This window comes from Schistocerca americana, chromosome 2 (genome assembly GCF_021461395.2).
Source record: "Schistocerca americana isolate TAMUIC-IGC-003095 chromosome 2, iqSchAmer2.1, whole genome shotgun sequence".
Lineage (NCBI taxonomy): Eukaryota > Metazoa > Arthropoda > Insecta > Orthoptera > Acrididae > Schistocerca > Schistocerca americana.
In genome coordinates, this window is record NC_060120.1 from 372,063,052 (window position 1) to 372,090,663 (window position 27,612).

Genomic DNA, 27,612 nt, shown 5'->3' on the forward strand with positions numbered 1-27,612 from the left:
TTCCTTCATTGTGTGTCGTTTTCTTCGTCTTAGAACGAAATTTTTTTTTCAATGTTGGTAAATGTTATTGCTTCATTTTCCCGCTAGTCTTAAATAGAAGCCCACGCAGGTCCCGTGATATGCAGGTGTTATTGGGGAGTTTAGATGGCGTTTGTCAATATACAGTTACACGTCGCAAATGATACAGAAGAAAGCTCGCGAGAGAGTTTGGGCACAGCAATAAGGAAGCTTTCCGTGTGCGAGCAAAGTCATGCCGTCTCCCAGGAATTCTCATGACTAGCGCAGCAGGGAATGAATGACGCCCTATTGTCGGTGACGTCACCCAGTGCTCACCCGGTAAGCAGCCATTAGCTGCGAAGGCAGCACGCGCCGCTGCGACACGCGACGAGCAGTTAGGATCAGGATAGCGTGACATGACGGCCGGGCATCGCCCGCCATCGCAGCACGGCAGCGCCGCGCTGTGGAACCGCCGGCAACGTAATCGTATAGCCGCGACTATCGTATCAGCCGCGGCAGAACTCAGCAATTTGCGAGCGCACATTAAAGGCGCTGTAAATGGGGCAGTTTACGGCTCAGCGCAGGTATTCCGGTGGTACGGAAACTACCAGGTCAACGGTATGCTTTCTTTTATTTGCAGGGAGAACGTAAAATGGTGCTTGCGTGGAAATATAGGAGCTGTGCGCAACACCCGAAGAAAGTAGATTTCACATTTGTAAGAATTTCACTACCACGCATATTCCACGACATTTCGCAATCGGCGAATGAATCTTCAGGTGGTCTTAGCGAAACGAATGTGTGTGTTTGAAGGAAGACCGACCAGATCAAATGTACATAAAGGGCGTCCGCAATGTTTCCAGAAACAAGTTCTCACATAGGACGTGAAGACGAGGGTGAACGTGGAGCTGGACGAGTTTTGTGACTTCAGAATGTGGAATGCAGGAAGGTACTCCACCACTTCCTCCAACGCATCACAAGGAATTGTGCAATTGGTGTACTAGGAGCAACGTAAAATAACACTATTGAGAAATGAGTGTTGATAGCGTATATTTTTGAAATAACTGACGCTATTTTTGATTGTAAAGGTATCTTTATATCACTTCAGGTCAGTGTTCGTATCATTTGCGCATTCCCTGTAGCCTGCAGTACAATACTGGCGTTGCCATTATAGATCTAAAATGAGTTATCCGTAGAAGGTTCTGCGAAGAGATGAAGTATGGAGCGAAGTGAACGTTCTGATTTATCCCCAATGTATTCCACTGAGACAAGGTCAGGAGTCAAGGCAGGCCAGGCCAGTTTAGGTATGTTATAGCCCAGAAACCATCGTCTCACAGATGTTGCTTCATTACAGGTTGCTTTGTCATGTTGATACAACCATCGCCTCCGAACTGTTCCTCTACTGCTGATAGTTCAAATGGATGGTTCAAATGGATCTGAGCACTATGGGACTTAACATCTATGATCATCAGTCCCCTAGAACTTAGAACTACTTAAACCTAACCAACCTAAGGACAACACACAACACCCAGTCATCACGAGGCAGAGAAAATCCCTGACCCCGCCGGCAATCGAACCCGGGAACCCGTGCGCGGGAAGCGAGAACGCTACCACACGACCACGAGCTGCGGACGCTGCTGATAGTGCACTATAAAATCTATTCAAACCCTTCTTCATATACAAGGTACCACATCTTGACCAGAAAGAAACACTTCATGCCATAACATCACCTCCAACTTACGCCACTGTTGACACTGCACACGATGGCTGGTGTCAGACCGCCAATCCCAAACCCTTCCACCATATGGATGAGCAGTGCGTGGCTCATGTTCCCACCATCATGTATTTTACACCCTGTTTTTAATGTACTTCCACCTCACTACGTTAATTTAAAATTACTACTGTCACTGAGTCGCTGCTTTGCCTGACCGTGACCGGTGTTAGTAGCGCGTATCGATATATCCCCTCTCGTAGTATCTTTACTCGACCGCTATTACTTCCCGGTCGTTGTCCGTCGTAAAGCAGTTCGGGTCTCGAGTTCGGGCTGCCAGTCAGTTGGAACGCGTCTGGAGCGCAGTCTGGAACTGCCAGTCAGGGAGTTGCAATACGGCACTCGTGCAGTCGGGTTGCAGCATCGACATGGCTCACCCCACCATTGCCGCCACGCATCACTTGAGCTGGGCCACGGGCTTGGTGGATCGTCGATCGGTCGTCCTACCGGAAGATGCGTTTTGGCTCGCCAGTCCTCATGAGTCGGCTGTGTGTGTGTGTGTGCATTGACTCCCGATTTGTCTTCGCGCGTGCTTAGTCACTGTTGGGTATCGTTCAGGCCTTCGTGCAATTGTTTTTCAGGTTGTGTGTGTAGTTGGGGTGTGTCCACTGACGACTGTTTTAGATGTTGTCGGCATTCTGAGGAGTCGGTCGGTTGCTGCGGACCGGGGAAGTTATCTCCGCGCGATGCAGTCAGCTGGGTCCGCTGGCGGTTCCTGCGCAGTGTCGGAGCGTGTGCGGAGCTGTCCGATCACTACGAGCTTCGTGGTTGACGGACCCAGGACGTCAAAGTTGAGTAGTGGTTTCAAGTACCCAAGCCACGTCCATTCATGTTGTGTGGTTCGTTTCGGTGGTTCACAGTTTGGGAGGTTTTCCTGTGAGCGACACCGAGTGTTTGTATTGCTGAAATTTAACCGCTATGCGGTGGAATTAACTATACTGGTTGATACTGGCAGAAGTAAAGCTGTGGGGACCGGCCGTGAGTCGTGCTTCGGTAGCTCAGATGGTAGAGCACTTGCCCGCGAAAGGCAAAGGTCTCGAGTCCGAGTCTCGGTCGGGCACACTGTTTTAATCTGCCAGGAAATTTCAAGTCGTTTGTCGGTCGGTCCGTGGCTGTCCCTTGGTTGGGTTCCGACGGGTCAAGTGTAGTTGGGCTCACCACATGTCTCACCTAAGTTAACGAGGCCAGACCGACGCCCTGGAGGCTTCTGAGTGCTGTTGTCTTTATTGTCTTTCTCACCGGTGTTTAATTGTCTGTTTATAATCAATCATAGCCAATGATAAAAGAAAAATTCTTGGTTTTACTGTGTTTTATGTTAGTAAGTTTGAATTCCGGCAAGTGGATATTTGCTGAAAGGTTATTGCCGTTCTGTTGTCTTTTCTTTTAGTTAGGTTTCAGCTACTTAAAACTTAAGGCTTATGGTTATATTTTTTTTTAAATTTTGGAAGTTAATTGTGACCCTTCAGCCATTTGTATTGCATCTTGTTTTTGTTTGTCTTTCCACCCTTGCCTTGAGGCTTTCAGCCTAGCTGAAATATATTTTAATTATTTTATTTGCTATTTTAACTGCACTTTTATCTTGTTGATTTTTAAGATTTCTTGTTTGGAGGCCTTCAGCCATTCTGCCATGAAATATTTGTATTTTGAATCTCGTAGTTGTAAAGGTTCGGCTATGTGCCACTTGTGTGGTAAATGTGTTATTAAATTAGAATAAATTACAATATTAAGGTGAAACAGACCCCAACCTTATTTGGCCCTTTCCACAATCCTAATTACCTGTTCTGCCCAGCGGGTTTAGCGGGCGTTTCAATGGACACAGGGTACAGCAAGACTCATCACTTCAAATCACTCGTTTCTAGTCATACACTGTCTAGCGGCGTCGGTCTTTAAACAGTCCCAATTATCCTTTAACACTGTCTACGAAATATATGGATTATGAGGAGATGCTCGACCAATGTGCCCCATCCTTTTTTATACCCCGTGCACAGTAATGTGCTAGCTGGAGCGCTGGTAGCACTTTGGAACACACGAGCGAATCCATACGCTACTTTCATGCGATCTTTTACAACCACCGTCCAAAATGCTCGGTGATCCCTGTACGTTAATCCAAGAGATCTGCCTGACCTTCGTTTAACTTTGACTGTTTCTTGATGTCTCCACTTCACTGCCACACCACCAGTAGTCGACTTAGGCGGTTTTGTAAGGACTGCGATGTCCGGTATGGATTTGATACTCGAGTGATCTCCCTTGAACTCTCCTGACCGACCCGTTCTTCCCTAAATGCAGGTGCCCCTGTAGTAACATCTAGTGAGGCACTGATAACCTAGCCGTTGAGCGCCCCTAAACCATAAATAAACACACACACACACACACACACACACACACACACACAGACAGACACACACACACGACTCCTACTGGTCAATTCCGTAATACGTCGAGATGTTCGAATGGTTTCTATCAGACAGAAACCAATGATACCTGAATCAGGATAGCATGGCAGGTATTTGTAGCTCTCTTCTGCTGAATGCGAGTGTAGTGTGCGGGTCACAGCGCCGTATTGCTCAGATTTACCGTTACAAGTGTGGCGAGACTCTATTCTCAGGAGTCAAGAAGGCAGCGGATGTCAAGTGAAAAGTATGTCTCTTACAATACTCGAATGCACGACCAGTACTTAATGTATGACGCAACCAGACACCAGATGCTGAGTGGTATAGCGATACGGAATGCTTCTGACGACGAGTAGCCCATTTTGAAACTAATAATGCTCGTATAATATTAAATGCGTTTTGTAATGTAGCTGAATAAAATAAAAATTCAGAAATCCAAACTTAAACTGAACTCCAAAAGACAAAAAAGAAGAAAAGATCTACCACGAAGGAGTTATACGAATGGGACACGTCTCCGGCCACCAATCTGATTGAGTGGAGTGGAATAGTCTCCAGTAACGAGTCCCATTTCGAACTAAGCCTCGATGACGAGCTAAGACGTGTTTGAAGACGTCCTGGACAGTGGTGGGATACCAACTTGACTGTCGCCCGCCTTACGGCCCGATAACCAGAAGTGCTGAGCTGGTGTGCAATTCATTTCATAGCAGGACCGCTTTGGTTGTCAACCGCGGTATCCTTACAACACAGCAATACGTTGAAGATATTCTACGCAACGTTTTGTTGCCCTCCTTGGCAAGCCATCCTGGGCTTACATTTCAAAAAGATAATACCCGCCCGCATACGGCGACGAGAGTTTCTACTGCTTGCCTTCGTATGGCCAAACCCTACCTTGGCCGGCAAGGTCACCGGATCTCTGCCAAACTGAGAACGTTTGGACAATTGTGGGCAGGGCGCTCCAGCCACCTCGAGATTCTAACGATCTACCGCGCCAATTGGACAGAATTTGACACGATATATCTCAGGAGGACATCCAACAACTCTGTCAATCAATGCCAAGCCGAACAGCTGCTTGCGTAAGGGGAGGAAGTGAACCAACGGGTTTATTGCCTTACTTAATTTGTGAAGCTCTTTCTCCTGTGAAACTGATCAGTTTTTCTGAAATTGTAAACCTTTGTTTGTCTCTACATGTACATCAAATCTACCGATTTACAACCCATTCTGCCGGCCGAAGTGGCCGTGCGGTTAAAGGCGCTGCAGTCTGGAACCGCAAGATCGCTACGGTCGCAGGTTCGAATCCTGCCTCGGGCATGGATGTTTGTGATGCCCTTAGATTAGTTAGGTTCTAAGTTCTAGGGGACTAATGACCTCAGAAGTTGAGTCCCATAGTGCTCAGAGCCATTTTTGAACAACCCATTCTGATAATTCTTTCGTGGTACGTAGTTTTTTTGTCTTACTATGTATTTTCAGTAATTTACTACACTGTCATACAGTTACTACATTAACATGCCATATAAGATGTATATCAGTGTATAATAAATTCACTACTTAATAACAACAAAATATTTTGTAATGTAATATACTTAATTGCATATTACTGCACTTTATACTACATATCACATGCAGTTAAAATAACTGTATCAAAGATAAATGATATATTAAATTTAAATTTCTTTCTTTTATAACAAATGCAATAATTATTATTATATATTACATTTATGTATCTAATAATTTTGGACCCATTCTTTCCTTTATGTATTTATTAATAATTAAAAAGTTATTGTTGGACACCAGGGAGGATACGTTATTATTATTTCTTTCTATAAGATTGTTATAGTAATCGAGTTTTAGTGAATTAATACATTTTAAATATATTTGTGTTGTATGCATGTATTTATAATTAGTAAGTTATTCTTGGGCAACTCGGTAGATGCGTTAGTATTATTTCTTTCTTTATGATTGTTATAGTAATCGAATTTTAGTGAATCAATACATTTTTAAATATATTTGTGTTGTGCTTAAGTTTTATTTTTGCTAATTTATTATCTTTTCATTTGTACTGTGTGTCAGTTTTGCTGAAATAAACGGTCTTATGTGTAATAATTAGACTGTAATTGAATGATCACGATGATTGCAAGATAAAGGTAGGCATAATGCGTGCTGAAATATTTAGCATATTAAACACGCAGTAACAAATAACAATACTGAAACTTAGCTTGTAACTAGATGAGGAAAAAACGAAGACGCAGAATAAACAGGGATTAGGAGTATTTACAATACTTTATGGGAATTAGTTACTAACCTGTGTTCAAAAACGTGTAATTAGAGTGAGACACAGTTAGTCCGAAAATTGCTACGTTAATGTCATCTTTTGTTCCTTTACTGCAGAAAAAATCCAGTTGGAACTACAAGATCATCTGATGCAGTTTTGTTCGCAGAAGTTCTTGTTGGACTCCATGTCGTGCACAATTTCTCACTTATTTCAGGGGTTCCATTGTGGTGTAGATTCCGCTGCGTACATGCACTTGTTCACATCTTAGGAAAGGAGATGTATAAAAATAAAGTTGCTGTGGATGCTGAGTTACACTGCAGTATCTGTCTGAGGCAACAGTTAATTACTGAGAATATTTAACATTGATCAGAAAAACACAGATAGCAGATGCGGATGGTCGCGGCAATGTGGCAAAACCGATGGTTCATGTCGATTCGACGGTCTGTGTCGTGATCGCCTGGGAGAACGTCCTCACCATAATTTGTGTTTTTAAATGATATAAATTCTGTTTCACACTACTCAATATGTGCCGTTAGATTCACAGCGTTTTGTAGTGCTTTCGGAAATGTGTGCAAAAGGCGTCGAAAAGTCGCTGTGCATTTTTGTGTCTTTTACTCTCTGCCATGGAGCAATGGGTGAAACCATTAATAACCATTTCTTGTAATTTATTACGAGCAATGGGTGAAACCAGTAATAGCCATTGCTTGTAATTTATTTACGTGTTTACTACGCAAAGATTTTAAGGATTATTCCGCGTTCATCATAAAAAATGTAAATAATTCTTTATAAAAGTTGATATGTATATTATGAGATGCTTACGACCATGTGCAATGCTTTACTGAACAGTAATTGAATAAAATATGAAAGAAAAAATTTACTCATAAATCACACCCACTATATAACTGAGAGAAACGCTAAAACAACTTGGTAATTGAAATGATGGTCGGGAACAGTACAAGACCAAAGAAGGCAGCAGCAAAACATCCTTCCCCACAGTCTGGATACACTCAAGAACGACAATTAATTATAATAAAGTTGTCTCGGAAACTACCAGCTGGAAAGAAAATTTAATTAATTTCAAGAAGCGGAAGGGGGGGAACTTTTCGAGGTTTGTATCTTGTTTTAACTTATCCGAACAGTGAGAGATAAAACAAAGGACCAAGACTTAATTTGGCCGAAACCGAGATGACATCTGCGGTGCTTTGAGAGTGGAGAGAATATTTTGCGAAGGACAGAATTAGAACTTCGTGTTTGCGCGAGATACGCTCTGCGGTTCCCCTATCCTGGCATGCAGTAATCACAATCAGCTACAAAGCAAAATGTTGCTTGTTAGTCCTAAAAATCAGAAACTGTTATTATATTCGCGATTTGCTCTTCTTCATCAGTTCTTACGTTTCAGTCTCATAGGGCAAACCAAGATGTATTTTCAAAACATAACAACATTTATTGTATCCAGAGCAACAAGTCTTTTCACATAGTCTTATCATTGAGGTAATCCGGCGATTAGAAGGAATTCTATCTATTAAAATTAAATTATATGTCTATATACCCATGTGAATAACTGAGCGGTCTGCACATCTAAATGCTATACAGGGACTCAGATTCTAACTCCCTATGCAGTCAAGACATTTTTCGTTGGTGAAAGGAATAGGAATGTCATCACTGAGAAACGGTTCGAAGAAGAAACAGTAGCACTGGTTGCGCAGGCTGACATCAGCGGCTGGGAAAGGGCAATGCTCAACACCTGCACTCCGGCACAGCCACCACTGGCGCCCTGGGTATGACAGTTCTCAGCTGGAGAGCCCGCGCGAGGGTTGACACTGCACACGGCCGGCTGCAAACACGTCAAAGCCAGCTACTGGTCAGAGAAGAAGGTGTTATTCACGAAGTATGTTGGTAACAGACTCTATTTAACACTCACATATTCAAACTGAAGCAAAACCACAAGTTCTTTACTATGTTTATGAAATGCTGAATGTGTTTTCAATTAAAAGCCACCAATAAAACTATAACACCAAGAACGATAGCGAATATCGAAATTTTACTCTTTTGAGCACGCAATATAATAGAAAGGATATATGTAGTCTGAAAACAAAAACTGAGCCACATCCCAAACTTTAAGTTTTGAGAAAATGGAAGAAACATTGTCTTTATAACAGTTTTTTTACATCTTCTTTAGAAACATTTACAACAGTCAGAATATGAACGCATGAAAGCTTAATGTTACCTGTAGAATATTATTCTTGTAAATACCTCTTTGGTCTGAACATTTTATGAAAGCAGGTATGTGTCAACTTTTGTGTCATTAAACATGGTCAAGCGCCCTGAAGTATACATCATCAAAGGCAAAATACACAAGTAAAAAGTAAGCTAAAAACAAGTTATGGACAATATTTTGGTAAAAGTGGGAGAAAATAGTTGTTTTTCTACAAGTTTTATTCATAAAAAGTCCGCAGCTCGTGGTCGTGCGGTAGCGTTCTCGCTTCCCACGCCCGAGTTCCCGGGTTCGATTTCCGGCGGGGTCAGGGATTTACTCTGCCTGGTGATGACTAGGTGTTGTGTGATGTCCTTAGGTTAGTTAGGTTTAAGTAGTTCTAAGTTCTAGGGGACTGATGACCATAGATGTTAAGTCCCATAGTGCTCAGAGCCATTTGAACCATTATTCATAAAACGTAAGAAACTAGTATTTAAGTCTTAAATTGTAGGTCCTAAGTAAAAAGTAGTGTTCTTGAAAACTCTTGTATTGAAATATCTACTTTGAGAAAATGTAGGATACAGTACTGATCTTTAGGGTACATAAAATATTAATATATTATTAAAAGTTTTAATACGTAAAGAACAACTTTCAGACCGTCGTTACCGTGTTAGTTCACTGTAGAAAAGTTTGTTTCCTCCGTTTGTGTATGAAACCATTTCAGAATTCAATACTGACGTCATTCTCAGCCGTGAACGTTCAAGGATTTTTTTGTTTGTTTCATGTTTTAAATTGTTTTGTTTTCACCCATGGTTCAATGCCACTGAAAGCTTTTTTCCTAGTTTCTCCTTGTCGATTTAGACCCAACAGCCTCAGAAATCTCTAAAGTTGTTGCATTAAGGCGACTTTTCGCTGATGCACTGAACTCATAAAATTCTTCATCATCCATCAAAATTGTTAGAAATGATATTTTCGTTCAAACATACGGAGAAGATTGACAACATCCAACGGAACCTCACATTCCTCATCTCTGTTTCTTTTTCCATGAGACCAAAGTCGCCATCACAGTGTAATATCTCTTTATGTTCGATAAATTATTCTGATACAATTCTACCCTTGAATGACGTTTATAATTTTCTATCTTCATACTCGCAGAATCCATGCGCAAAGTAGTTTCATACAATAGCTATGCCATGAGCGCATAATCATTCTTTGTAGTACACTCTCTGGTGGTTGTTAGAAAAAAGCTTCCGATATATATATATATATATATATATATATATATATATATATATATATATATATATATATATATATATATTGCTCCTTCATACAAAAGGTGTGTAACAATTTACATTATTTGAGATTTGAGAATTAATGATATTCATCGATATATTGCATAGTTCCGAAAGACGGGATACGAACCTGCATTTAATAATCTAAGAGCTCCATTACTTCTTCGGAAGGTTAAACTTCGTCAAAGCCAAATATCCGCTTGATCTGAGGTTTCCCGACTGATTATACAACGCTCCCAAAAATACGAGGCATTTTATTTGTACAGATTAGCAGACTGCCGCAAAGCACGAGCCTGCAGGGAAGAAGAATCATCGCCTGATTTCATTCTAACAAGTAACATTTCTGAATCATTTTGAGTGACTGAGTTATGACTGTGTTTCCTATTATGAATGATTGATTGCTCGAACGAATTGAGAACTACATAACTACATAATTACATAGATAGGAGGAAAAATTACATCAGATTAAGCAGGGATGGCCTGGCATAATGTATTTATGTTGAACCTCGACAGCATGGTAGTTAGACCCCAAATATATCGAAAGAAAAAAATGGCATTATTATTTTGAATACTAAAGTTGTCGCTCCATACGATTATTTCTTTCTTCTTTGTTATTTTATTTTTAATGCCTCTCAATATTGAACTGGCGCTTTCACATTCTCCTTGGCCACTCAAACGGTCACGTGAAACAAACAAAAATCATGGTTGTTGCCGGCCACGTACAGACCCAGATTAAAAGAAGACAACTGTCGTAAGTAATACATTTGGAAGTGGTTAATGTTGCTACAGAAAAAAAACTTGCAGCAAGTCGATTGTGCTATGGTGAGCAGGGGCATCCGCAACCTTGACAACAGTTTCGATGCTGGGGTCAAAGTAGGCGACGCTCGAGCGCTCCGTAACAGCCACGCGGGAACATCAAATATAGATCCATATTGTCAGGAGGCGCACTAGGAGCTGCGGACCACAGGGTACCTCGCCAGGCATTAACAAGAGGTCGCTGGCAGCATCACAAAATCACGCCTCCATCCGGTCACGAATGACGAGGGGGCAGTGCGTTTCTTCCTGCAGACTGATTATTTAAACCGACCCAGGGACCGCTGCGGACCCACATAGTCATACTCATCATTGCACCTTCATCATGAAAATTTTTGATGCGTCACCAGCACCATCATTACACCATGGCGTCATCTACATTGATCAATAACTCTGTCTTACTTGTAATATAAAATCGTCAAAGGAGTCTTAAAAACGATCAGTACTTTCCATCTATGTGTGTTTTAGAAAATCCTCGTTTATTGTGCCTTGGTTTTACGTAAACATCATCAATATTGTCCACTTGTGTATTTTTTACAAAATCATCTGTTATTGTCAGCTTTTACATATTTTAACGATCTTTACAGTTTATATAAAATTCTGCTGAAGAGCGGTTTTTACCCGCTGCCAGCGAGCCACCACTGTGGGGATTAAAATAACAATAAAGGAAAAAAAAAGAAAAAAAGGAAAGAAAACTACTGCGGACAGTTCCCGTCGGCAAAAGCAGTCCGAGTCGTGTGCCGACTGATTGCAATCCATCACTTTAAGCTGTCGTCGACGTGCCATCGGTGAAGACTGCATCACGCCAAGAAGCTAGACTTCATAGTAGGCAGCAGTTCTCCGACTGCTAGTTTACCGTTTTAGATCTCGCTCCCGGGAAATAGTTGAAGCCTATACCTCAGAAATGTACTTAGCTCGGACCGTTGAAGAGATTCTTGTTAGCCGTAGTGCATCCACCAGTTTTCTGCGAGCTAATAGACAAGTTGTTTGCGTCATCTACCGGGGCTCTCCTCAAATAGTAACAAAAAGTAGGATTTGTCCGACTGAAAACGTACAGGTGCCTCTTATAGAAGCTGTTAATTCTTCATCATTTCTCTAGCTCGCTCTCTTTTCCTGTCGTGGATTTCAACGATGCTTCAGTGTAGTTCTTTGTTCCTCTGGCTATTTTGTATTTTGTTGTGTGATAAATCGCACATATTACATGTGTCTTTTCTCGACTTCAGAAATATCAGTTTTGGAAAGCTTTTCCCTCACTTTTTCTAGGTAAAACCGGTAATCAACATTAATATTACGACATGAACATTAGTATTATGATGTCTAAAAACTGTATGTAACTTGTTGTAGTTCATATGTTCACTTAAAAACAAATCTGAACTCCTTGCCTTGGCGTAGTGAGTTTCCTCTTTCGGTAACTTACAATATGATCAGCTATTAGCTCTGCATCTTTCTGCGGTATACTTATTGTTTCTAGTTTTGTTACCCCTACGTTCAACATAGGTGACGTCACCCCGCTTTTTTGGTGCAACTAGGGTTTCGACTTTTTCCCCACACCTGTGTGCGTTTCCTTTTGCCATTAGAAATTGTGAAGAAAACAGCTGCCAACCCACGAGTTCCTTCTGGAGCTGTGTACGAACCACGTCGCCCACTACGTTCAACGACGCTAACACCTAACAGTCCCATTAGATGTTAATTTTGCTTCAAGTTGTCTTACAGGCAATAAAATTAATTAAATATATATTCGTAACCAATGTTCCTGTATTCATAACAGCACCGACGTACAACATAATTGTAAACCAACAAGACATTAGAGGCTTTGCGGCTATTGCCAGTAATAACGTGTTTGATATTCTGCACAGTTAACTACTAAAAATATTAAAGCGTTAAAACTACCATAGTGTGAGTAGGCTTATCTTGGAATACAGGTAACCTAGAGCGTTGACTTTAACAGTCAAGACCTACCACACTTGGAGGAACAGTTTGGTTGTTATTTCCCTCATAAGTTTTCCACTTAGACCTTCACTTCCCCTTAAATTGTTAAAAGCTTCTTTCTTCCATTATCAAGCTATGACGTCAGACTGTAAAATGTAAAAAATAATTTTTTTGCCGAATAACTTCCTCAAAATTGAATATCAAAGAGTACTTAGCAGGGAACACGCGCGAATCTCAAAACAGTGGTATTTAAGTTTCTATGCGAAAAGTAAAAATTTTCCTGAGACAAACATCTATAGAGACGGATGTAGCTCTGCTTCATCTCTATAAAACAATTTTTGTGAGGCACATCGGATGACTTGAAATTTCCCTCATTGTCTGCGCCCGTGTTGCGTGTCGGTGCGTGTCCCGGCGTGTACCGGTGTGAACCAGGGTCAAGTCGCTCCCACTACGTTTTATACGCTCTGCCGATGAACGTTGTTTCTGCGTCGTATCCAGAGACGCATAGCACATCGTATCGCATATCGTCTACACTCAGTGAGAACTGCACCTAATAGTTTACATAAAATATTTGATCAGGCGAGCATCCACAACTGAGTAACGTACCCTATTTATAGAGTAAAAATCCACTTCAGTTGCTAGTAATTTTTCTAAATTTATTCCACGACTGGTTTCTAAGCTTAAGGCTTCATCTTCAGGTGATACCATGTGCGAAAAAGAGGAGGGGCTTCTTACTTACCAGTACTACGGGGCTGACACAGTCAGTTGTGGAGAGTGATGTACTCCACAATTATTAACCATAAATGTACGGCGGTCTGGTCAGTCTGTCAATGAGAATCGCACCCACCTCAAACAACGGCATGGGAACGTGTGACCAGCAACCACAGGGTCTCCCCTGGACATCACGACACGGAAGCGACTAAAACAGACGCCCCAGAAAGCAGCAGACCGCGGCAGCGGGAATGAATGACGTCAGGCGGGCGCTGTGGTTGCTCGTCATACGTTCCCATGCGGTTGTCTGACTTGGATGGCATCTCCGTTGACTAACTCGCTCGATCACCATGCATTTGTGGTTTCGTAATTGTGTGAGTACACCACTTTCTACAACAGAATCTTTCATTCGAGTATGTCAACGCCATAGAATCTGTACGTTGGAGGCCCCTCCTTTTGTTCGCAGTTGGTAGCACCTGAAAATGAATTTTTAAGCTTCGAAGCTAATTGTGGAATAAATTTAGAAAAATTACTAGCAGCTAAATCGGATTTTTATTCTATTGTGTAGCCAATGAGCTGACTAAAGGATTCTTCTAAGAAATATCAAATTAAGGTATTTGCTCTTTCAATAGTTGATCTGTTTATACATGCTTATAGGTTATCCAAGTGTGCACAACGCGATCGCGATTCTTAAATAGATGTATTTGTTCTTTGTTTTCTATGTAGATAACCTGAAGATGCTTAAATATGGCGAAACGCGTCGTTGAAAAATAAAAAACTAAAATTGCAACGAAGACTGTTTTTAACCAATACTTTTAAAATCATGTAGAGTGCTTAAGACAGGCATCTCTCCATTCATGTTGTATGTCGTGACGTCAGAAGCTTAGCACACCGGTACAGGGGCGGGGCGGCCCAGCCGCCGCTATGGCGGACTACTCACCACAGGGCCCCACGAAGCGCAGCTTGAGGTCCGAGTGGTTGCGGCAGGTGGCGTGCCGCAGCGCGCAGTGGCTGTCGTAATCGCGGCCGTCGGAGCCGCAGACCACCTGCGGGGGCGGCGCCGCTCCTTCCTCCGCCCCCGCCGCCCCCGCTGCCGCCGCCTCCAGGTCCGGGCAGTCCGCCGAGCACTCGCAGGAGGCGGCGCCGCCCGGCGACGTCGGCACGCAGCGAGAACCCGGCGGGCACGTCACGCGGCCGCACGGGTCGTGGTCCTCTGTAAGAACACGGGTGGGGCGCGCACTGTCAGCACGGGGATCTGGTGGACATTCGTAGCGAGTCACATACACATCAGAGTTATGGAAATTTGTTGCGACAAATAGGCAAATGCGGCGTAGTGGCGCATTTTATTAGGCGACACGTTGTAAGCAATTTAATGAATCTGGATTATAGTCTTTCTTTGTGAGACCTGCCTGGATAGCCGTACGTATTAAAGCGCCGCTTCCAGTATGGGGAAATGCACCGGCCCGGGACCGAATCCGGCAACTGGATTAACTACGAGGGTCTGTTTGCTGGCCAGCCTGGATGTGGTTCAAAAATGGTTCAAATGGCTCTGAGCACTATGGGACTTTGGTCATCAGTCCCCTAGAACTTAGAGCTACTTAAACCTAACTAACCTAAGAACATCATACACATCCATGTCCGACGCAGGATTCGAAACTGCGACCGTAGCGGTCACGCGGTTCCAGACTGAAGCGCCTAGAACCGCACGGCCACATCGGCCAGCCCTGGATGTGGTTTTTAGAAAAAAATGTGTGTGAAATCTTGTGGGACATAACTGCTAAGGTCATGACTCCCTAAGCTTACACACTATTTAACCTAAATTATCCTATGGACAAACACACACACCCATGGCCGAGGGAGGACTCGAACCTCCGCCGGGATCAGCCGCACAGCCCATGACTGCAGCGCCTTACATCGCTCGGTTAATCCCGCGCGGCTGGTTTTTAGACTGATTCCCACATTCCACTACGTGAATGCTGCGCTGGCACCGAAGTTTTGTTTACGTGATTCACAAATATTTACAAAATTTTGGCTGAATTTCACATGAATAACACTAAGCGCAGCCACTTGGGGTACACATATTTTGCCCCAGGAGGAGGTTGAGGTAGCAGGTTGGAGGCAGGAGGAGCATCCGCCCCGGTCCCGAACCGAATCCGTCCCGCGGCTTTAGGACAATGGCCGACGTGTCGGACAGCCTGGATGTAATTTTTAGGCGGTTCTCGACATCGTACTGGGTGAATACTTGGCTGGTATCCACATCCCGCCTCAGTTATACGATTCGCAGACATTTCGTAAACGTTCTGACAATTTCACATGGATAACACTCGACGCAATCTGATGTGGTATACAATTTCCGTTCTGTCTGGAGGGAGGCTTGCGAGGGATGGACGAGTGGTGAAAGGAAGGGCATTCCGCCGGCCTGTACCAAAATGGTTCAAATGGCTCTGAGCACTATGGGACTTAACATCTCTGGTCATCAGTCCCCTAGAACTCAGAACTACTTAAACCTAACTAACCTAAGGACAACACACACATCCATGCCCGAGGCAGGATTCGAATCTGTGACCGCAGCAGTCGCGCTGCTCCGGACTGAGCGCCTTGAACCGCTAGACCACCGCGGCCGGCGCCGGCCTGTACCAGTAACACTGCTAAATCCGGATTAACATGATAACTCAGTGGAGATACGAGGTAATGGCAAAGAAAAAAGAGGAATCCATTAACATGATCACTCAGTGGGGATACGAGGTAATGGAAAAGAAAAAAGAGGGAAACAATCATGAATGTATGAAATGACTGGATATTGTCCTATGAGATAAGGGTTTCTAGACGTCGGTGCCGGCGGTCAGATTCCCTTCAATACTGAAACTTTCTGGCAGATTAAAACAGTGTGCCGGACCGAGACTCGAACTCGGGACCTTTGCCTTTCTCGGGCAAGTGCTCTACCAACTGAGCTTCCCAAGCATGACTCACGCCCCGTCCTCAGAGCTTTAATTCCGTCAGTACCTCGTCTCCGACCTTCCAAACTTCACAGAAGCTCTCCCGTGAACCTTGCAGAACTAGCACTCGTGGAAGAAAGGATATTGCAGAGACATGGTTTAGCCACAGCCTGGGGGATGTTTCTAGGATGAGATTTTTCTCAGATTTCATCTGCCAGGAAGTTTCATATCAACGCACACTCCGTTGTAGAGGAAGTTTCATATCAGCGCACACTCCGGTGTAGAGTGGAAATCTCATCCCTTGAATACTTCTCACGATATAGCCAGTAGCGTGCGGAGCTATTGCGGTTAGAGTTTATGTAATACGATGCTCAAGTATGCAGTCGTCTAGTGGCAGCGTTCATTCGTCTTCTGGAGCCAGACGTGTGTATTATTTCTAGAATGCGCATGGCGACTCAGTGGCATGTTTGGAACCTGTTAAGCTCGCTGAATAAGGTGTCCAACTGTCGACATAGCCTAGTGGAAACGAATTGCAGAACGACATCGTAAACTCAACACCGTGGGCAAAACTACACGTTCAATTAAGACAATTCGGAGTAGAAGTCAATCACCCCGTACCATGGCTACAATGCGTAATTCAGCATCCGTTCTTCGATGCATAGGAACTTGTTGTATCCACTGACTGAACACATAAGCATTGTAGTAGCAGCAATGTAAACAGTCACAAGAGAGACACTGCTGTCTGGACTGTGTACCGACTGTCTGTGTAAGGACCTAATGCTTGTAAAGTTGGCCTGATGGGATGTCTGTGGCCCTGAACTACAGGAGGTAGGGTGACAGAAGACATATGGGGGTCTTGTAATGAGTGGTACTAGTGAGACGTCTGTAGATGGACGGTGGAAACCAAAGCGAGAGGGCCTTGTAGTATCACTGTCAGACAGGAAAGCAGATGTACATGTCCAAGCTTGTTTTTTGGCAGCTATTGAACTTAATACAGCTTGCTGCAACGAAATAATGCTGTAGGAGGAAAGTTTTCTTGCCTAGTGGTTATCTTGTAGCTTTGAAAAGAATTCGTTACGGAACCACTACAAAAGTTGTAAATACACTGATGGCCATGACAATTGTAACACCAGGAAGGATAGCAAACAACGAAATTCAACTCATTGTGCATGTGCAACCCAGTAGGAAGAATTGCCTTTGTAGGTGGTATAACTGTGTACAGTTGCGGTTACTGGTACACACAGCTGCCACCTATGACTTCAACAGCTTTCTACATCTACATCTATACCCGACAAAGCACCTTATAAAGTGTGGTGGAGGCTGCTTTGTGTACCCTTTTCCTGTACCAATGACGTATGTTTCTTGGGAAAAACGACTGTTCGTATGCCTCTGTGGGGTCTCGCAGCTCTCTAATTTTATCTTATGGTATTTTCGCGAGACACACTTAGGAGGAAGCAATACACTGATTGCCTCTTCTGGGAATGTACTCCATCGGAAGTTTACCAGTAGACTACAAGGCGACGCAGACGCCTATTTTACGGTGTCTTCCACTCGAGTTGGCTGAGTATCTCCGTGAAGCTTTCGGCTTGCTAAATGAAACCTGTAACGAAACGAGCTGGTCTCCTTTGGAGCTTCTCTATTTCCTCTATAAGTCCTTTCTGATATGAATCCCGTACTGACGAGGAATATTCGAGTATTAGTCCAGCGAATGTTTTGTAAGTTACTTTCTTTGTTGATGGACTACATTTGCTAAGGATCCTTCCACTGAGTTTCAGTCTGGCATGTGCCTTACTCGCGATTATGTTTGTATGGTTGTCCCACTTTAAATCGATCCGTACGCATACTCCTAGACATTTTATGGAAGTAAATGCATCCAGTGATTATTCTGCAGTTTTGTAATCATACAAAAAAGACCTTCCTGTCTATGTATTCGGAATACGTTACTTTATGTTGAGGCTCAGTTGCCACTTTTTGCACTAAGCACCGATCCTCTGATGCACATCCTGCATTTCGATACAATTTTATAGCGTGGTGACTTCTCTGCATACAACAATCTGCGAAAAGCCACATGGAAGTTCCGACATTATCTGATGGGTCATATATATATACTGTGAAAAGCAGTGGTCGTATAACACTCCCCTGGGGTACGCCAGAAGTCACTTTTATATCTCAACACTTCTCTGCGTTCAGAATGACATGCTGTTTGGTAGAAACTTTTCAGACCAGTCACACAGTTGATCTGATATTCCATAAGCTCGTATTTTGTTCATTAGGTGGCAGTGTGGGACTGTATCGAATGCCTTACGGAAGACAAGGAACACGGCATCTACTTGGGCACCTGTAACTACTGATTTCTGTGTCTCATGGGCGAACAGAGCGAGCTGGGTTTTGGCACAGCTGTTGATAGAGTCGAACTGTCATTGAATGACGCACAGGTGTGTACATCATTCCACTGTTATGCTAGAATTCACCAATCACAACGGCTAGCGAGTGATAGCGTGTCAGTATCTCGGCAGTCTTTGACCAGATTTTTCAATGGGTAATAGATGTAAAGAACTTGATTAAGCGAACACCCACATTGTGTTTACTATGGACAGCACTGGCATAAGGGAAGATAGGTCACATCAATCAGACTTACGAAGCTAGAAATGTAACTTTTTCTGTTGAAATTATCAGGTATGTCAATCGGATGCGATAATGTTGTTTACCAAATTGGATCCTGTACAGTTATGCCAGGTGCTGTACCCGTATGACGATGACGAATACAATTTGGCAACATTCGCTCTCCTCAGAGCCTACACACACAGATACGTCCATCGTGGTCCTATTCCGCTGATCTGCGACTTTTCTGAAGAAATCCCAATATTGTCACTGTGTGCGCCAGTGTCAGCGTGCCCCTTTCTGTTCCGCGTCAAAGAAAGACGAAATGCCACTGTATCGAGAGTCAAAGATACTACGGACGTCATTGCACTGTGCGAGTGGGAACTTACCTTGTTGCAAACAAGCCCATTTTATGACTAAAGTGCGTGACATTGTTAAACCCTCTCAGGCACTAATCGCGTAGGGCCACTGAGGTATTGTGTGGCTTTCAGTATAGCCCTTCTAAGCTCTCCGATATCATATTCGAATGACATCTTTGCGTTTCCCGACCAGCTTGGCCGCAATATCGCAGGAGGATAAACGGAAAGATCACGATCCTATCGGTGTTGAGTTCCTACAAGTTGTGGGAGCCGTTTCTCTTTCTTACACGAGCTATTACACAGTTATCTCACCAACAACCAACATTCAAACTCGATTTTTGAAGCATAAACCCGCTGCAATATCGTTTCTTATCTACAGAAAGCAGGGGGGGCTACTCCCATGTACTTTGTGCAGTTCTGCTGAAGTGCTTACTGTTTGCATAACCAAGAATGTAGAATACGAGAACGAAGTGTTTCGCGACGACACTGTCGTATAAAACCTCGTGACGCGTCAGTGGAGTGTAAAGTCTCGACCTTTCGACAATTACCTACATCGCTTTCGTCAGGAACGACTGACTGTCTAAGCTATTGCTATAGTGGCCTGACTGATCGGTAACTACGTAATGCTGTCGCAGATGGTGCCAACGTCTGCACTGGTGACACCACCGCTCCCGTGGTAGCGTAAACATTGAGACGAAAATCTCTGCCTCTTCTCTGCATCGAGAGCTTGTTTCCATGCAACGCTAAGAATATATCCGTTGTCACGGCTGGCAGTACAATGAGTAGCCGAGACGTCCATCCGACTTTCGTTGTACCAAAACATCTAAAAATGGTAGCCTTCCTTCTCTGTCTGTCTCGAAAGTGAACTGGATGTTCGGATGCATGCTGTTCATATGTTCAAGGAAGTGATCACGAGGTTCTACACCGTGTGACCAGACCATAAAGGTGTCGTCAACATAGCGATAAAATGAGGATGGACGAAGGGCAGTCAAATCTAATGTACTCTCCTCAAAACGTTCCATTTAAAAGTTGGCCAATGCTGGAGACAGCAGAAAATCAATAGCTATTCTGTCCGTTATTTCAGATAATTTACCGCCAAACTTTCAGTTCATTGTACAGACAAAGAAGGAAGGCAGCTATTTTTTGGGATATTTTAATAACACGTAACTCGGATGGACGTCTCGGCAACTCAGTGTACCGCCAGCTGACGCACACCGGCTTATATATTAGCGCTCAGAGTTTTCATCATGCAATCCCGAAGAGAGAAGTGTTAAATACATTGGTACACTGAGCAAAAACTATTTCTGACGAAGACATCTTGCATTCCGCCACTAACCATCTGAAGTACGTGCTCCGAAAGAACGGCTATGTTTCACGTGATATGACATATGCGTACTCCAAGAGACCTGTCCAAGGAGAAAGATTAATGGTGGATTTAAACCCGTGTCCGAAACCATCAACCATGGTGGCAATTGAGCATCACATACATAGCAGAGAAGGCGTTTCTACGCACCAACCAGCTCTATCTTCTCCACTATCGATCGTGGCAATCAGTCGTGGTTCGCGATCACTAAATACACTACTGGACATTAAAATTGCTACACCAAGAAGAGATGTACATGATAAACGGGTATTCATTAGACAAATATATTATGCTAGAAATGACATGTTATTACATGTTCACGCAATTTGGGTGCATAGATTCTGAGAAATCAGTACCCAGAACAACCACCTCTGGCCGTAATAACGGCGTTGATACGCCTGGGCATTCAGTCAAACAGAGCTTGGATGGCGTGTGCAGCTACAGCTGCCTATGCAGCTTCAACACGATACCACAGTTCATCAAGAGTTGTGACTGGCGTATTGTGACGAGCCGGTTGCTCGGCCACCATTGACCAGACGAGAGATCTGGAGAATGTGCTGGCCAGGGAAGCACTCGAACATTTTCTGTATCCAGAAAGGCCCGTACAGGACCTGCAAAATGCGGTCGTGCATTATCCTGCTGCAATGTAGGGTTTCGCAGGGATCGAATGAAGGGTAGAGGCACGGGTTGTAACACATCTGAAATGTAAGGTCCACTGCTCAAAGTACCGTCAATACGAACAAGAGGTGACCGAGACGTGTAACTAATGGCACCCCGTACCAGCAAGCCGGGTGATACGCCAGTATGGCGATGACGAATGCATGCTTCCAATGTGCGTTCACTACTATGTCGCCAAACACGGATGCGACCATCATGATGCTGTAAAAGAACCTGGATTCATCCGAAAAATATGTTTTATCATTCTTGCACCCAGGTTCGTCGTTGAGCACACCATCGCAGGCGCTCCTGTCTGTGATTCAGCGTCAATGGTAACCGCAGCCATGGTCTCCGAGCTGATAGTCCATGCTGCTGCAAACGTCGTCGAACTGTTCGTGCAGATGGTTGTTATCTTGCAAACGTCCCCATCTGTTGACTCAGGGATCGAGACGTGGCTGCACGATGCGTTACAGCCATGCGGATCAGATGCCTGTCAGTCGACTGCTAGTGATACGAGGCCGTTGGGAACCAGCACGGCGTTCCGTATTACACTCCAGAACCCACCGATTCCATATTCTTCTAACAGTCATTGGATCTCGACCAACGCGAGCAGCAATGTCGCGATACGATAAACTGCAATCGCGATAGGCTACAATCCGACCTTTATCAAAGTCGGATCCGTGATGGTACGCATTTCTCCTCCTTACACGAGGCATCACAACAACGTTCATCAGGCAACGCCGGTCAACTGCTGTTTGTGTATGAGAAATCGGTTGGAAACATTCCTCATGTCAGCACGTTGTAGGTGTCGCCACCGGCGCCAATCTTCTGTGAATGCTCTGAAAAGCTAATCATTTGCGTATCACAGCATCTTCTTCCTGTCGGTTAAATATCGGGTCTGTAGCACGTCATCTTCAGGGTGTATCAATTTTAATGGCGTGTAGTGTAGCATGGCTTCCTCTCATGTTAAATCAGTGTCCGGAGGTAAAATAGCCCCCCATTCGGATCTGCGGGGAGTGGGGGTGGGGGGAGGGGGACAACTTGAAAGGAGGCAAAAAATCAAAACGAGAATTGGTACCTGGAATGTCAGAACTCTGCTACAAGCAGGAAAACTAGAAAACCTTAAAAGAGAGATGGAAAAGAATCATATGGACATCGTAGGAGTTGCTGAGGTAAGATGGAATGGACATGGAGAGTTGCAGTCAGATGAATATGTATTCTACTACTCAGGAGGAGAAGTAAAAGGAATTATTGGAGTAGGAATGATTATGACAAAGGAATTGGCTAAATGTGTGGAATATGTAGACTTTGCAAATGACCGGGTTATTGGTATAAGGCTGAAAGAAGCACAAAAAGATTTACTGATTGTCCAGGTGTATATGCCAACTTCAGAACATGATGACCAAATTGTAGAGGAAACGTACAATGTAATAGAGAGAATAATGGACGAAAATAAAAAATGCTGCAAAATAGTAATGGGAGACTGGAACCCCATTGTGGGAGAAGGGAAAGAGGGAAACATACGCAGTCATGGTCTTGGAAAGAGAAATGACAGAGGTGAATGGTTAATTGACTTCTGCAGGGAAAGGCAGCTGATAGCGGCAAACACATGATTCAAGAACCATAAGAGGAGGCTCTACACTTGGAAATCACCAGGGGATAAATGTAGAAACCAAATCGATTTTATACTGGTAGAAGAAAGATACAGGAATGGAATCAAGAAGGTACACACATTACCAGGTGCAGATATTAATAGTGACCACAACTTACTTATGGCAGAAATAGAAATAAGAATGAAAAAACTGAAAAAGGCGACAATGGTGAAGAAGTGGGATCTAGAGAAGATAAGGTGCAACAAAGAACAAATTACAGAAATGCTGTCTCGGGACTTTCTAAACACATTACGAGGCAAAGAAGCACCTGATAATGCCAACGAGTACTGGAATATGCTGAAAGGAGGAATCATTAAAGCAGGACAGCAAAATATAGGATATGTAAAAGGGAAAAGGTCAAAAAAACCATGGGTCACACAAGAAATGATTTCCAAGATGGAGGAGAGAAGAAAATTGAAAAACAAGAACACTGAAGATATAAGAAAGATATACCGAAGGTTAAATAACGAACTGCGAAGAGAAACAGAGCAGGCTAGGAAAAAATGGCTAAAAGAGGAATGTGATGAAATTGAAGAACTGGACAGGAAGGGAAGATACGACTTACTATACAACAGAGTACAGACTATGACATGGGAACAAAACAGAGCAGGAAGTGCTACTATGGAAATTTTGAGTAAAGGCGAAGAGGTAGTGTACAAAGATTCTGTCGATGTCCTCCAGAGATGGGAAGAATATATAAAAGAGCTATATGACACAAATAGGAAACCAGAAACTCTGGAACTTGAATCACACAACAGTGTAAGTGATGAAGAGAAAGGACCGACCATCATAATGGAAGAAGTAAAGTCTGCCATTGCTGCAATGAAAAATGGCAAAGCAGTAGGTAGAAATACAATACCGGGAGAAATAATAAAATGCTTGAACCACAATGGAATAAGAGAAATATTGAGGTTATGTAATAAAATATATGACAGTGGTGAATGGCCTGAAGACTTTTTGACAACAGTAATGATTCCATTACCGAAAAAACAAGGAACCAAGAAATGCAGCGAGCACAGGACAATCAGACTCATTTCACGTGCAGCCAAAGTGATGTTAAGAATAATTAATAAAAGACTTGAAAAAGTAATAGAGGAGAATCTCGGCGAGGAGCAGTTTGGCTTTAGACGGAATACGGTCACCAGAGATGCAATAGGGCTCCTACGAATCTTGGGAGAAAGATTTACTGAAAAAGGAAGAGACCTATATATGTGCTTCATCGATTTGGAAAAGGCATTTGACAATATGGTTTGGGACAAGCTGGCGACTATTATGAAGGAAAAGAGAGTGGACTGGAAAACCAGAAGACTTATAAACTCATTGTACCTTAATCAAAAAGTTTCAGTTAAAGTGAGAGGAGAAAGTACAAACTGGATCAGACTAGGGAAAGGAGTAAGACAAGGATGCTGTTTATCACCTACTTTTTTCAACCTGTACCTGGAAAATATGATTGACCAATGCTCATTAGATGACAAAGGAGTAGAAATTGGAGGAAGAAGAGTAGGGTGCTTGAGATTTGCTGATGACATGGTCCTTCTAGCCACAGGGGAAAAAGAATTACAGGATTTGGTGGACACCATTGCAACTAACGGAAAAATATATGGAATGAAAATTAACACAAATAAAACAAAATTATTGGCAATAGGAGGAAATAAGGAAATAAAAATTGTGGTGAATGGAGAAACACTAGAACAGGTGCAAAATTTTAAGTATCTTGGAAGCAGGATAGAAACCGACTGGAAGTGCACCACAGAAATTAAAACAAGGATAGCAATGGCAAAAGAGGCGTTTTATAAGAAAAGGAGAATCATCTGCAGCGGTCTGGACAGAGAACTCAGAAAGAGACTCATAAAATGTCTTGTATGGAGTGTTCTTCTATATGGTGCTGAAACATGGACTATGAGGAAAAAAGACAGAGAAAGGCTGGAGGCTTTTGAGATCTGGACATGGCGGAAGATGGAAAGAATAAGTTGGATGGACAGAGTAAAAAATGAAGAAGTACTGAGAAGAGTGGGAGAGAAAAGGCAGTTACTAGATGTAATAAAGTGAAGAAAAAGAAATTGGATTGGGCATATATTAAGAAAGAATGACGGACTGATAAAAACAGTTTTAGAAGGTTATGTAGAAGGGAAAAGGAAGCGAGGCAGGAAGAGATTCCAGATACTGGATGACATGATGGACGGTACAACATACAGCAGCCTTAAGAAGGAAGCAATGGATCGCAGAAAATGGAGAGGCAAAGGACCTGCTAATATAGCAGATAACTGATGATGATGATGATGAGTGTAGCAGACAACACTGCGAGATGTTGCGCCTACGGTCCACCAGCGTTCAAAGTCACGTTAGCTGCCGAAAATGTAGCCTAGCGGCAGGAGGCGGCTCGTTTAACTTCGCCGCTCTGTAGCGTCGTTGGAAGACAATTTCTGACACGGATTCCTATCCTAGATTTGTTGCTCAAGACGCCCTCTACAGCCCCTCGAAGTCTGTCGCAATATTTCCTGGATGCCCTGCATGGGCTCTACGGTAAATGAAATAACAGTAACTGCAAAGGGTGAAGTCTTCTCGATAAATTAAACCAAAGAGCTCAGTGATAATATATGCAAATTGTCTTTATGTCTCAATAGAGTGTTATGTAGTAACAGTTGTAAATATTATAACAGAAGAACAGATCAACAAATGGACAGTCCAAAAATAGGTATATTTGTGTGATATAATGCATTTATTGTTGTGCACGCTAATATGGTGGATCATGATGATTATTTTTTAAAAGTATTTTACATTTACATCATAATTATAGTTTACAAAACGTGGAACTTTTCTACACGCATTTAAAATTATTCTTTCACAATGTGGAGAACCTTTTTATGTTGTGACAATTAAAAGTTTAAAATAAAAACGAAGCAAAGTAAATGAAATGTAAATTTTTCGTGGTTACATGCAAACACCGAACAGCAAGTCGAAAAAATACGTTTCTGTAAAGTCAAACGACTGTACCGAAAGGAGGTGAGAGGTCCTGCAAGACAGATACATTGCTTGGGCACTATGAATCAGACAGCACGCAGTTCCCGGTCACTTTGGTAGGTCGGAACAAAAGGATCTGGTCCCTAACGTATTAATATTTACGAGTTTCATATGTGTCAAAGTAAAATTAAAGAGTTGATCTGTGATTTAATGTTAACAGTAAGGTCCGTTGTGTACACCATGTTATTCACATATTTTCAAGGCTTTGAATTTCGGATTATTGCGGCCAAGACAAACGTGAGTTCACGCCCAATCCAGACTGGCTAATCAAAAAACAAATTAAAGATCTAGAAGTTAGCTAATATTTGTAATATGATTATCAAACATTTAATATTAGTGACCAACACATCAAATCTCAAAGCAGAGTTAATGTCCCTACCTATGTTGGTTCCACTGTGACTCACGACCGTGTCCATTTATGTAAGTACGAAAAGAATGAGGCCATTGTGACACAGCTACCATTACGAGACAACTCAAGAAGTACTGGGTACAAATGACAGCGATAATGTCAGAAAAACAATGACTTAAACCGGAGGACGGTGGCCGCTCAATAAGTCAGATTTATTTAAAAATTCCTCATTAACTTACTACAACTTTCGTGATTCAATAAAAATAAAATTCTCGGATATTTGATCATAATATGTTCTAACTACATATTTACTAATATCTCGAAATTTACGCACATGTTGCGTTTTCGACGCGTTCCAAATTGTAACTTTTAAAAACATTGACAAAGTTTTCTGACTATTTCTCAGAAGACAGAGGAATTTGTACTAGAAAAACAAGGTATGTGATGTAAGCACATGGGGCATTTAGTGGTTGCTTCCTTAAAAAATCACACAGACAATAGTGCCAGTTTAACTTTCAACATGTTATGCTACAGTATAACTGAGCAACTTAAAAGAAAAAGAAAATTCGCCATTTGTCTGTAAATATTTGTCCACTGCAAGCCGCACCTTTCCATGTTATAGTGCCGTGTATAGCATTTGTGATTCCTTCACAGCGTATTGTCGCACGACACATATTAACTGACCGACCAACGTGTGAATGGCGACCACCATAGTCCTTCAAACGCACTGACGGAAAAAAAATCGCAGCACCAAGAAGGAGTTGTGCGACATAACGAAAATTGGAGCCGTCTTTCTACATCATAAAGATGATGTCTATTCAAATTTAGAGTCTGTCGCATAAGAATGGCGCTAGTAGCGTCAGTGGAAGCATATCATGTTTGCTTCATATATGAACTGTAACGGTAGTGAGCGGTAATTACCTTTGAGATTGGACGTGGTGAGTTGATTTTAGTCAAGAATGCCTATAAGGCGAGAAAGACGCCATTATCAACACCTCATTGAGCTTGAACGAGGTCGTGTAATAGGCTACTAGAGCTTGATGTTCCATCTGCGGTACTGCGGAAAGACTGTAACCACTGTACTTGACTGCTGTCAACGGTGGTGAAACGAATGAACGGACACAAGAAGACGGAGCTCTGGGTGACGATGTGGCAGTAGCGAATGGGAAGACCATTGCGTTTGACATATTGCTCTGGAAGCCGCAATTTGCATCTGAAACAACAGTCTGAGCAGAAGCTGGCACCACAGTGACACAACGAAGTGTCACAAATACGTTACCTCAAAGACACCTGCGAACCAGACGCCCT

General features: G+C 42.9%; 1 pseudogene; it reads right to left on the bottom strand.

Annotated features, from left to right (window-relative positions):
• Window positions 1-14,708, bottom strand: part of LOC124594029 — a 352,828-nt pseudogene extending 338,120 nt beyond the window's left edge.
• Between the last annotated feature and the right edge of the window lie 12,904 nt (window positions 14,709-27,612).